Source organism: Cryptomeria japonica, chromosome 10 (assembly GCF_030272615.1).
Source record: "Cryptomeria japonica chromosome 10, Sugi_1.0, whole genome shotgun sequence".
NCBI lineage: Eukaryota > Viridiplantae > Streptophyta > Pinopsida > Cupressales > Cupressaceae > Cryptomeria > Cryptomeria japonica.
In genome coordinates this window covers 209,576,652-209,590,360 of record NC_081414.1, presented here as the reverse complement: position 1 = coordinate 209,590,360, position 13,709 = coordinate 209,576,652, and positions in this window count along the sequence as shown.

Here is a 13,709-nt window from a genome sequence, read left to right as displayed (position 1 = left end):
TTCTTCTCCTCACACCTCTAATTCTGAAGAGTTTGACTCTTTGTCTTATGAAAAACCACCTTCTCTTTCTAAAATGGCTGATCGTTATGGTCATGGTTTTCGCATTTTTGCTAAGCATGGGTATCATGGAAATGGTTGTGGTGCTCATGAACAAGGGATAAAAGTTCCTCTAGAGAATAATCTTCACAATTATGCCTTTGGACTTGGCTATAATCCCTGCAAGCGCACTAAAGCTTCTAAGAGACCATGTATTAGTGTTAATGCTATTTCTACATCTCTATCAATGCAACACCCCGAGTACATTGATGAGGATCCTTCGTGTGCTTGTGCTTTGGATGTTTTTCCTACCGATGATGCTTTAGCTGAGTTTTTAGGAGCATATGATACTCTTCCTCGTTATCATCACAATAGGGGACTCCCTTATTGTTTGAACACTGAAGCCTATTTTGGAAAAGAGATTGATAATGATGAGATTGTGAAAGAATTCCCTCACTTAAAGGATACTCCTCAACAAAGTAATCTTAGATCATAAGTGACACCACTGATGTTAAGATGGATCCTTGCAATGAAGAAAAAGTTATTAAAATTGGAAAATGTTTGGATGAAGAGGAACAAAAACAATATGAAGATTTATTGCATGAATTCCCCGAGATCTTTGCTTGGACATACTCTGACATGCCTCGTATAGATCCTAAGATTGTTACCCATAATATTGTCTTAGTTCCTGATGCTAAGCCCGTGAAACAAAAGATTCAAAAAATGAATCCTAAGGTGGCTCTGCTTGTTAAGGCTGAGATTGAAAAGTTATTGGAGGCTGGATTTATTTGCCCTATTGATTATTCCCCGTGGATTTCAAATATTGTCGCTATGGCTAAACCAGATAATAAAATAAGAATGTGTACCGATTTTCGAGATTTAAATAAGGCTTCTTTAAAAGATGATTTCCCTCTTCCAAACATTGATATGATAGTTGATTCTACGGCAGGACATGCCTTGTTATCCTTCATGGATGGTTTTTTAGGGTACAATCAAATTTACATTAACCCTCAAGATCAATTCAAAACTGCTTTCACCACTCCTTGGGGTACGTTTTGTTGGATAATGATGCCTTTTGGACTTAAAAATGCCGGTGCAACTTATCAACGAGCGATGACCCTTATCTTTCATGATTATATGCATAAGATTTTAGAGGATTATGTTGATGATATTTTGGCCAAATCCATTCTTCGCATAGATCATATTAAAATTCTTCGTCAAATATTTGAAAGGATTCGTAAATATCACATGCGCTTGAATCCCCGAAAATGTGTTTTTGGTGTGGATAGTGGAAAACTATTAGGATTCATAGTTTCGCATCGTGGGATTGAGGTGGATACTAAGAAAATAGATGCTATTGTCAACATGCCACCTCCTAGAAACGTGTCTCAACTCAAAAGCTTACAAGGAAAGATTCAAGCTATTCGTAGGTTTGTATCTCAACTTGCGGATCGCACTTTTCCTTTTACTCAGCTTCTCAAAAAGAATATCACTTTTCAATGGAATGAAGATTGTCAGCAAGCATTTGAAGATTTAAAAGTGTATCTGGCTAATCCTCCTATCCTTCGACCGGCCGAACCTTCTCAACCCTTCCTTCTTTATACAGCTGCTTCCTCTCATGCTCTTGCAGCATTATTGGCACAACATGATAAAGATGGTAAGGAGTGTCCGGTTTATTATATAAGTCATACCTTACTCGATTATGAGACCCGATATTCTGCGATAGAAAGACAATGCTTGGCCTTGGTGTTTGCGACTCAAAAATTGAGACATTATCTCTTAAATTCAGAAGTCCACGTCATGGTAAAGTTTGATCCTTTGAAGCATCTTTTCTCTAAAACTGATTTATCAGGATGCCTAGCTAAGTGGGTTATGATTTTAACTGAATTTGACCTTAAATTTGTTTCACAAAGAGCAATTAAAGGGCAAGCGTTGACCGATCACCTAGTGGAGGCCCCTTCACCTTTCTCCTTCCCTAACCCTGAGTCTTTTCCTGACGACTTCATTCTTTGTACAGAGAAAGATGAAACTTGGGAGTTATACTTTGACGGCTCTAAGTGTCGTACAGGATCGGGGGCAGGTGTTGTTCTGATTTCTCCTACAAAGAAGTCTATTCCCTTATCTTATCGTCTCAATTTCCTATGTACCAATAACATTGCTGAGTATGAGGCTCTTATAGCAGGAATAAAGGAAGCCTTAGCTCTGAATATAAAACACATACATATTTTTGGAGATTCTCAATTGATTATAAGACAAGTAACAGGACTATATCAAGCGAAACAAGACAAATTATCACAATATAAAGACCTTTCTATCTCTTTGTTACAAAAATTTGATTCTTACACCATGGAACCTGTTCCTCGAAAAGATAATTGACATGCAGACGCAATGGCATGTGTGGCTTCTTTGATAGCTTTAGAGGACCCTATGGTTGATCTTAAATTTTTTATTCACAACCTTATTTCTCCAGCTATTGTAGATGATTCTAGCTTGGTGACATGTTGTGACTTTATAAACTCAGATGAATGGTATTCGCATATCATAAGATACTTGACTGATGGTACCTTTCCTGATTCCGCTAATAGGAACACTAGGGCTAGAGTTCGCAAGCTGTCCGCTAGATATATCATTCTTTCTAATGTTCTTTACCGAAGGGGTTATAACGGTCTTCTCCTTCATTGTCTTAACAAATCGGAAATTCCTATTGCCCTTGAAGAGGCGCATTCAGGTGCCTGTGGGGGGCATTTTGGAGTCAAATCCTTGGTTCAAAGGTTGCTTCGTATGGGATATTATTGGCAAACTATGCAGCAGGATTCTTTTTCATTTGTTAAGAAATGTCATCAATGTCAACAACACAATAATTTGATTCATGCTCCTGCCCAAGAACTTCGTTCTCATGTAGCTTCTTGGCCTTTCTCTGCATGGGGGCTGGATCTTATCGGTAAAATCTCTCCTCCTTCATCTCAAGGACATACTTTCATTATAACCGCAACAGATTACTTTACAAAGTGGGTAGAAGTCGTTCCCCTTCGCTCTACTACTGCTGAAGTGATTTGTCGATTTCTTCTAGAAAACATTATTTCTCGATTTGGGATACCTTCCACTATAATCTCTGATAATGGGACATCATTTAAGAACAAGGATGTGAAGAAATTCCTCAAGAAGTATCATATCAAACATCGATTTTCTACACCATACTATCCTCAATCAAATGGTCAAGCCGAATCATCCAATAAGATAATTGAAAAAATTCTTCGTAAAACCGTGAATAAGCATGGTAAGGATTGGAGTACTCAGCTAATCTATTCTCTTTGGGCCTACCGAACGAGCGTACGAATTGCTACTGGAACTACACCTTATAATCTTGTTTATGGTGCTGATGCTATTATGCCTTTAGAATTAGAGATTCTGTCACTTAGAGTTTCTCTCAAAGGTATAGTAGATGATGACGCTTATAGAGAACAAAGACTTCAACAACTTGAGATGCTTGATGAACAGCGTATAAATGCTCTTGAGCATATTCAAGCGTATCACAAAACTCTACAACGAAGCTATAATGATAAGGTTATTCAACATTCCTTCTCAGTGGGTGACTTAGTGCTCTATGAGAATCAGCGCAATGTGAATGCCTTACCTGAAGAAAAGGGAAAATTTAGTCCTAATTGGCTTGGACCGTACATTGTTATTGAAGATTATGGATCAGGTGCTTATAAAATAGTGGGTGTAGACGGTACGTCTCTTAAAGACCCTATAAATGCTATGCACTTGCGTAGATACTATGCTTAATTCCTCATTCCTTATCATTCATCTATTTCCTTTCTCACTTCTTCAAAATTGGATAATATGTTAGCATATCTTTGTTAGAGAAAATGGAATTAAATGATGTTTTGTTTAATCTATATTGCTTCATTCCTAACAAGCGTGTTTCTTTACTTTATGGTTTGTCTTGAATTCATTTTATGTAAATTGCAAAAGATTTACATTTTTCATTATGTGGACATATTATACAATATCTTTATGTGTTAAGTTGAATCGTGTCATGTTGTGTTTAAATTCAAATTAAATCACATTAGTTATATGATTCTTAGGCTTAACACATATTTTTCTTCCCTATCATCAATGTAGTACTTGATCAAATATTTTAATTAAGTCACACATGTATCAATTTAATCATGGAGCATTGAGAAATCAATCACATGGAAATTAAATTCAGAACATACATGTACATCTACCAAATGTATTAACTTTAATCAAAATACACATTGTTTTTAGACATTAAAGATAACACGTTTGAGACAAAGAAGCATGTATATATATATATATATATATATATATGTGTGTGTGTGTGTGTGTGTGGATCAATATACAGAGGTAGGTCACTACACATCCAAAATGTGACCTACCCTACATCATAAGATCATCTCCTATCCCTAGGGCTGGTGGCTGGAGAGTGACAACTAGAAGCTCCCTCCTGATCCGGTCGTGCAAGTGGACCCATAGGGGTATACCGTGATATAGATCGTGAATGGCTCCGAGAGGAACTCCTATGATCCCTATCCATAAGGATCACGTGATACGAGGTAGCCTCGGCCTGAGCTGCTGCTAGATCACGCTGTGTCTGTTGAAGGTCCTCTGATAGAGCTCGCTCTCGCTCCCTCCATATCTCTACCTGTACTCGAAATGGAGAAAATAAATCATCGTGCCGACCCGCGTTCCCTTGAGGTCTATAAGCAACCTATGAGGAACTAGGGATCTGTGCCATCGTGGAGATATCTGTCACTACTTGCTGGATCAGAGAACGCCACTCCTGCACATTAGCTGTAGCAGTAGAACATATCATGTATTAGTACCATTTTCTATCATCAAAATATCAATCAATCAATATAAACCTACTATACCTGGATCTCCCTCACGCCAGTAGGGATCGTGATATGGTAGCATCTATGACTGGGAACTACTAGGCTCCCTACACTCGAATAATTTGTGCATGATGGGTGTAGGTTGGCCCGTACTAGACACAGGTCTCCGTATCGCCTCATGTTCCCCCTTTTGGGGAATAAGAGGAGGATCTAGGGCTATGGTATCATCTCCTGAATGGTGGGGAGCGGCATCTGACCCCTCCTCATCATCTCTATCCTCATCCTCATCCTCATCCTCGTCCGCATCCTCACCTGCATCCTCGTTCTCCTCATCTATATCTGTGTCATCATCCTCCTCCTCCTCGGCACTAGGCTGATCCCCTGTGGGTGGATCAGGATCTCCTACCTCCTCATGACCCTCTCCCTCCTCCGACCTGGATCCCTGATCCTCATCTCAGTCTCTATGTCTCCATGGGCCTGGATGGCCTTTCGGGTGATCTGGTGGAAAGATAGGCCCTGGGTATGATCTCATAAACCATGAGAGATACCTGCGCTATGCCCCAGGATCTACAACATAATCAGTGACCACATCCTGGTCGGACCCCTCTATATCTATGATCTCGATATCATCTATCATAGGTCTCGCTACTACTCTGGGTCTAGGAAGGACTCGTGAGTGTCGAGTGTAGATGGGCACATTGGCTAGAACACACTGCTCTAGCCCAAACTGCCTCCGTACTAGGTCAAAGTAGAATGGGACTATGATGTGTGGATATCACCCTCTCAGTAGGCGGTTCCTCTGTAAACATGCTAACTGTCTCTCCATCCCATCCCATCTGTGCATCCGCAGATATGGTCTCCACATAGTCACCTTAGTTGTCAATCTGTCAAATGTCACTCTCCAATACAGTAGATCTCCAAATCTCCACTCGCTGGTAAGTGGATAAGCAAATACCCTAGGTCGCTCGCTAGCTGCACTCATCGGATAGCCGACAGGCCTAGTGCATGTAAAGTGCTCAAATATCCACACCTGCAGAAGTGTGCATGTCATCAAGCTGCAACCCTGTCCAAAAACATACTCCTCGAGGTCGTGATAGAGATGTGCAAGAATACTCCGACCCCAGGCGTATACTCTCCTATGTCTCTCCATGGCTCTGATGCACCATGTGAGACCCCCATGCATGTGTGTACCTTGCCCATTAGGGCAGACGGCTAGTGCAATGATGGCTATCATAAGACGTCTCATGAGGGGCACCTCTCCTGTAGGATGTAAGAGCCAGCTGACCATGATACGACCTCTCATCTCACTCAGCATGAATCTCCCTATGCAATATACCTGCTCCCTCTAATGATCCTCTATTGACCGATCAGTCACATATGTCATGGTAGCTCCTCTGATTGGTAGGCGAAGAATGCGGTACACATCCTCAAGTGTCACCGTCATCTCCCCTACTGGAAGCTGGAATGTGCATGTGTCAGGATCTCATCGCTCCATGAGTGCCATCAGCATCACGGGATGAAATCGAATGGCCGGCATAAGAATCATAGACCATAAACCCATGATCGACAATGTGTCTCTCTCTGCCTGAGTCAACCGGGGAATCAGATCTCGCAAACTACAAAGAATCTGCCCTGCCGTATGCTCTCTCATATATGGGAGACCCTGCAACACAAAAACATAACTATAATCAGTACTCAATCATCAAAATCATTCATGCAAACTGTCGAACATCGTCCAGTGGCTTGTCGTCGATCACAGAAAGTCAAATGCAGAAAATCAAAAGTCAACGTTCAGTCAACTCAACTCGTCCAGTGGCTCGTCGTCGATCACGGCCTGTCGCAGGATCTCAATCCTCTTGGGATGGTCCGGTCATCGTGAAGGCATGATGATGGCTGCAATAAACAATATTCAGAAATCAACAAAGTGACAAATGCAAATGTCACTTTCAAGGTATATACTTTCATTCCTTTACATTTACTTTCAAAACCCTAATTTTCCTCTATCACTCATTTCATCATAACTTGAGTTTGAGAGATGCGATTTTCGAACCGTTTGTTGTGTAGGAATCATATTTTCATTCCCCTACTCTCGGGATGTTCCAAAAAGTGCTGTGATGAAGCCTTTTCAGTGAACATCCCTCATCAATACTCTCTTACACAATTTGTCGTAAGTAAACATGCTACCCTATTTCACCTCCCTAATAAGCAAGTCGAAATAGGGAGGGGCATATAGCTACTCACAAATTTCATCACTTTCCTTAGTAAGCATTAGGTGATTTTGTGATCTAACGTGTGTTTTGTAGGGTGCGGTTCCTAACTGTGTACTGCAGATACCGCTGGGGGCTTCGCTCGACGAACTTATGGATATATCCTTTTTCAAATGATGTTTACTTTCTGTACTTTAGCTTGCATATGCACGTAGTACTCATATGACTGCTAAAGTGGGGGCTAAATGTAGCGTCGTAAATTGTACGCACTTGCTAAAGCAGTACAATTTCACACCTAGTTTAGCACCCGCCTTGGCACGGTTTGCATTTTGCATTGCATTTCCCCTTTAGCACTTAATTAATCAAATTAATTAGGTCTAAGGTCCTATTTCATCATCCTTCACATCATAAAGTCAGGCCCTTTCATTAAAGTTTGCCCCTTTTCATGTTATTCCTCCAATACATCATCTAATCAAAAACCCTAATTAGGCCTTCTTTTGAACTTGGGGGCTTGATTTCGGGGGTCAAAACATCTCGAAATCACCTGTAACTTCGGGATTCTCTCTGAAATCATCATATCTGACGGCCCTGAAAATTTGGTGAAAAGTTGCCGGGACCATGGCGCCTAGAGTGCACACGGTCCCAGACATTTTTCCCAAAATTTTAGGAGCACGATCCAATCATAAAATAAAGCTTAACCCCAAGAAATTGGCGGGAGATTCAATCTCTAGGTCGGCCAAAAGATGAAATTGTGACCTAGGGTTTCATACATAAGAGCTCTCTTCTTTCATTTGAAAGGATCAGAATTTTGTTTTCAGGAACCTCATATGCAGTGAAAGAGCAGATCTTTGAAGACTTCAACAACATTCAACATCCCTCTATCAAGCATTTATCAATTCCATTCATCCATTTAGGGCTTGGAAGACATTGAAGAACAATAGGAGATTACCGACTGAAGATTGGCTTGTACCCCTCCCTTGGGGGTTGGGGTATGATTTCATGTTGTTTTCATGTCTTTGAATAAGCTTCAATATATCATTTATTCATGCTTTAGATCACTTTTCATCTTGATTTAGAGCATTTACATTATCATTTACAAGCAATTAGGGTTTACTTTCTAGGTTGCTCTAGTTTGCTTACTTGCATTTTATATCTTGCACACACACAAGGTCTGCACACACATTACTTTTACAATACAACTTGGCTATTCGTGGAGGTGGAAATCATCGAAGCGGGGGTTTGACTAAGGTAAAACCCTATATAGCCGCCCAAACACTCTTTTCTGATATAAGTGTAGGTTTCGGGACTCGGACGATGCCGCAGGTTACAGATCCAGGAAAAGCAGGTCGAGACAGCACCCCACACCAAATTGTAGAGCAAAAGACCAGGACAGGGGCGTGGGGCACCCTGGTCCTGCCAGGACAGGGGCATTGGGCACCTTGGTCCCTGGGACAGAGGCGCTGGGCGCCCTGGTCCTCCTAACAGACAGCATTTCAGACAGTTTTCCAGAGTGCAAAATAGCAGTTTCAGGTGCAGTTCCGGGACAGAATCAGGACAGTGGCGACCGCGCCCCCATCCCGAACATTTTCAGTTAAATTTTGACTCTGGGTACGCATCTGCATTCTTGTCTTGTCTTTGTGTTTACAGCTTTCCCTTGTTTAAGTTCAATTCTGCAATCTTGTTATTAGTTCATACTTGCATTTTAGGGTTAGGAATTGAACTTGCATAATCTTACCTTTCAATTACAACAAAGGAATAGAAATCCTAATAGGTAGCCCGTGGCTCTCTCTTTCACTAAAAGAAGTAGCCAATTGTGTGATACCTCTAGGCTCTTTCGTATTTCATAATGTGTGTCAAAAGGTAGGATTAGGGCATGATAACCTAGTCTCGCTTTTTCTCCCACACAATAATATTTTGGACTGTGGTACCCAAAAGGATCAAACTCTACTCTAAAAGCTTATACTGATGCAGATTGGGAAAGAAGTGTTGATGAAAAAAAAGTACAAGTGGTGGAGTGTTTTTCCTTGGCTCCCAGTTAGTGGCATGGCTACGTAAGAAGTAGGATTTTGTATCTTTACCAACCGTAGAAGCCAAGTGTATTACAATAGCTTCATGTTGCACTCAAGTTCTTTGCATGAAACAAACATTGAAAGATATTGGTATAACATTTGATGAACCTATCTCAATCATGTGTGGCAATACAAGTGCAGTCAATATCTCTAAGAACCTAGTTTTGTATTCCAGATCAAATCATATTTCTATTCAACATCATTTCTTCAGAGAAAAAATAGTGGATAATGAAGTGAAAATTGAATATGTTCCTGCTAAAGAGCAAGTTGCAGTTATTTTCACAAAGGCGTTATGAAGGATAATTTTGAGTATCTTCGACAATTGTTAGGGGTTATTCCCCTTCTTAGTTTGAACTAAGTAAATTTGGCAGTGCATTAGTCCATGATAATTCATGCATGTTACTGTCTGGGCTAATGTTTGAGGCTTCCTCTTTGGGAGAGCAGAGTCATTTCTAAGTTGTGTTTCTCTCTACCTTTGTCCTTGATATCAAAGGGGGAAAATTTTGAGAAGCTTGTACTTGAGAAGTTTAGAGGTATATAGTTCTTATTTCTAAGGGGAGAAGTGTTGAGAAGTATTTTGAACATGTTGTCGGATAAATTATTTATCATTGATTAATGTTTCCATCAATGATAAAGGGGTAGATTGTTAGAATTACTTGTTTATGTTGTCATTTATGTCAATCTAATGGTTCAGATTGGTCTAGATTGATGTGGAAGATAGGTATGTATGTTGTGTTGTAGACAGTGTAAGATAAGTATGTATGATGCAGATGGTACAGATAGTTGTATCTCTGATATATCAATTTCTTTTGAATTGTGTATTGGCAGTATGAGATTTTTGCTTCTCTAGAAATTTGTGTAGTAATTAGAATGTTTGAGGTTTGCAAAGGTTCAAATTTCTTCACATTTCATGTTTTCTTGTTGTGCATTTGGGATTATTATATTCATACATGTATCTATGTTATTATGTCTTGGCATGTGTTTTTGTGCTCTAGAAATGTGTTTTTATTCATGATATTTCTCATTCTGAAGTAGCCCCAGATTTTATATCTATTGGTCTACTGATTGCAACATTTCATAACGTGTTGTTGCATTGTGGTGTGGTCCACTTTTCATTCCTTTCCACCACAAGAGTTCTTAGTAGAGAACTATTTTGAATTATGTTTCTTCATCTCCTTGGTCGACTTGGAAATTCTTCTTTTGGAGATTGGTACATATAAATATTACTTGAAATTAAAAATAATGAAGAAGGTTTAGTACAAGGAAGTTGGTTGTAAAAGGAAGATCTATCTCTAGCAATGTGAAGTGGTTGATCAGTGTGGTTGTTCATTGATGTTGTTTGGTACTAATGGAAGTGAGCCTAAGCTTTCTTCCAACATTGTTGTAGAGTGGCAGTTGTACCTATTGTGGTGGATGCATTCTCTCTTCCTCTAGGTAGTGAGTCCTCCTTTTTCTAGCAGTTTTAATCAGGCAGTGAGCTGACCTGCAGATAGCAATTATCGCATTGAGTCATTTTTTTTAAAATCACCTATATTGGTGTCACCCTAATAGGTGTATTTACATTGAGAGCTACATTATTTATGATTTTTTTCCTTCTTGGGTTTTCCAAGTCACATCTGTTGTCTCTTGTGTGTGTTCTTTTCATGATATCATCTATTCATGGTTATGAAATCTAAAATCTATATTTGTCAGATCTATTTTTGTGAAAAATTAAATAAGTTTTAATAGATAACCGATTCATCCCCCCTCTCAATTATCTAAAACATTCAATAATAAATTGATGGTGGATTATTGTGGTATTGTGTTGCCATTTCCTAAAAATATTATCAAAGTGTTGAATGGTAGTATCAATGTGCTATGAAGCATAGTTTGGTCTCATCACCCCAACTTCAAAGATATGATAGAAAAATGGTGGAATTACTATTTCAAGGTCATGACTATTTTCAAAATCACTTGTAAACTAAAATTATTGAAGAAAAATTTGACAATATGGAGTAAATATTCCTTTGGTAATATTTTTGCCCAAAAGAAAGATGTGAAATACCAAAGTTCTAAGAATTGCAAAAAGATATAGAACATTTTGGTGCTACTCTTGATAGAATAAAAGTGAAAAGTTTGTTATGGTTGATCTTCATAATATTGATTTGAATGTGTAATGGGTGAAAAGTAGGGTTTCACCATAGAAGGTAATAAAACCACTAATTTTATTTAATAGACCATTACATGAGGGAAAGATAGGAATTTGATAGATCTAAACCTAATAGATCAAGATTCTAATCTATTTCCAAGCATCATTGATGGGGCTCTTCTTTCCCTTGTATTAAATTGTATTTTTGAATTATAAAGGATTAGGGTGAAATAGTGAATTATTGAAAGGATTAGACATAAATAGTTAGTTATGGTCATCGTACGAAGCCACAAACCTAGATCTGGATAAAGGAATATGATTTGGATCTATTCCTCGAAATTCAGCCTGAATTGTTGGGATTGTTGTGGTGCTCACTTTGGTCATCCTAACTTTTCATCATCCAAAGGGGAACACATTCATCTCTGTGAATCCTATTGTTCCTCCAAAAATCAGCTCTATACATGTTCCTACACATAGTGAAAAGGGGGAAATTGTTGGGAATAGGGGTTTTGCTAAGTCAAACCCTAGTTTATTAATTAAGCTTGAGTGAATAAATGCAAATACTAAAATAAATACTAGAAAGATATACCTCAGATCTGCAATTATTGATGATGATGCTTTTGTTATTTAAATATAATCACATATATTGTATGAAATGGCATGAACATGACAAAACCATAATCACACACATTATTGCATATAAATGATGTAATTTTTCTCAACAATGGTTGAATTAAGAATATGCAGCCTTGAAGATCTCATAAAATGCTTGATAATGAGTGCTTCGTAGAAGCAATAATTCTTTTGGTTGAATGTAGATGGAGACTTTGATTAAAATGAACTGATTAATGTCTTTATATAGGGGTATCTAGAAAAATTACCGATTAGGCCAACCTCCAATGCTCATTTAAATCCATGGAGATGAATTTTCAGTAGAGAGATATGACTTCTACCCTAATTCCAATTTTGGCCCCATTGAGAGGGACCATGGTACTAGCACCATGGTCCTTCTACAAAAGGGACCAAAATGAAGCCTCGAGGAGAGGGGTACCCCATTAGGGAATCCATCAATGGGTGTTCATGGCATCAAAACTACAAAATAGGAACAAAATGGACCTAGATAAGTGATGATGATAAGACACACTAAAGTAAGGCCACAAAAATAAGGTGTAAATTTTCTCGATGATAATTTAGAATGCTATACTTAGTCCCCACTTTAACAAGAGTATGAACCTATGCAAATACTTGCAGTAAAGTAGATGAAGAAGATGAAAGAAAGGAGAAACTAGGAGCACAATCACAAAATCACTAATTTTGAGGAACCAAGTGTTAGAAAAATGGTGTCTCAACCTTGCATTTACATGAGGTTACTATTTATAGTAATTTTTTATTTGAGCATGAAATCGTGAATAAATCTCCCCAAAGCTTCTGGTTGCCTAGATAAGCATGCTGGTAAATTTTTATCATAAGATCATAGCTAGTTTTGAAGATATTAAAGTTTTTTCTTGGAAGGTGCAATGAAAGGTTTAAATTTGATTTTGAGGACTTTAGACCCACTGAAATGCCCTGAAAAGTGGGTGTAACTAGCGTAGTAGGTTACGAGGTGATAGAGAACTTCTATTGGCATATGCACACTCCAATGAGACATTGAAGGTGATTGAAGGTTTTGTCATTGATGGCAACCTTACAATCCTATGGCATCGGCAAGGCACTACACCGACATCAGTAGAACACACTCTACACCGGCACTCAGAACACCAGCACCGACACAGAGAAAGGAAGCATACTGGCACAAAGGCCGACAAGATTTTTTATATATTATATTTTGTTTATTATTGAAAAACTTTGTAAGACGACTTGATATCATTGTAAAATGACTTATATATAAAATAAGTCATTGTAAGACATTTAGTAATAAGATATATGGATAAGAAAAATTATTAGGCAGACCTATTATGTGAAATATAGGTTAAGGGGTATATGTAAAGAACATAGCAGAAACCGGTATTGAATCTGGCATTGAAGATGCTATTGTAAAGCTGTACAAGTTATTAGATTTGTATAATCCACATTGTAAGTCGGTGAGACTTCCCATTTGAGCAATGAGCTCTAGGAACTTGGCCTTCCTACATGTGTAGGCCCCTCTTGTAAGTAATATTCTCTTATTGGCCAGTAAGTGAATATTGTGGGTCACAAATCCCACCGAGGTTTTTCCCACACCGGTTTTCCTCGTTAAATCATTGTGTTATGGTGTGATTTTCATGTGATTTCTTTCATTTCTATTTATTACATTATTTCTTGCATACCGGTATACTATTATAATATGCTCTACATGTTTTAAGCTAATAAATTCTATTCACCAGTTAGATACCGATTCACCCCCCCCCCCTGCTCTCAATATCTGTGCGAA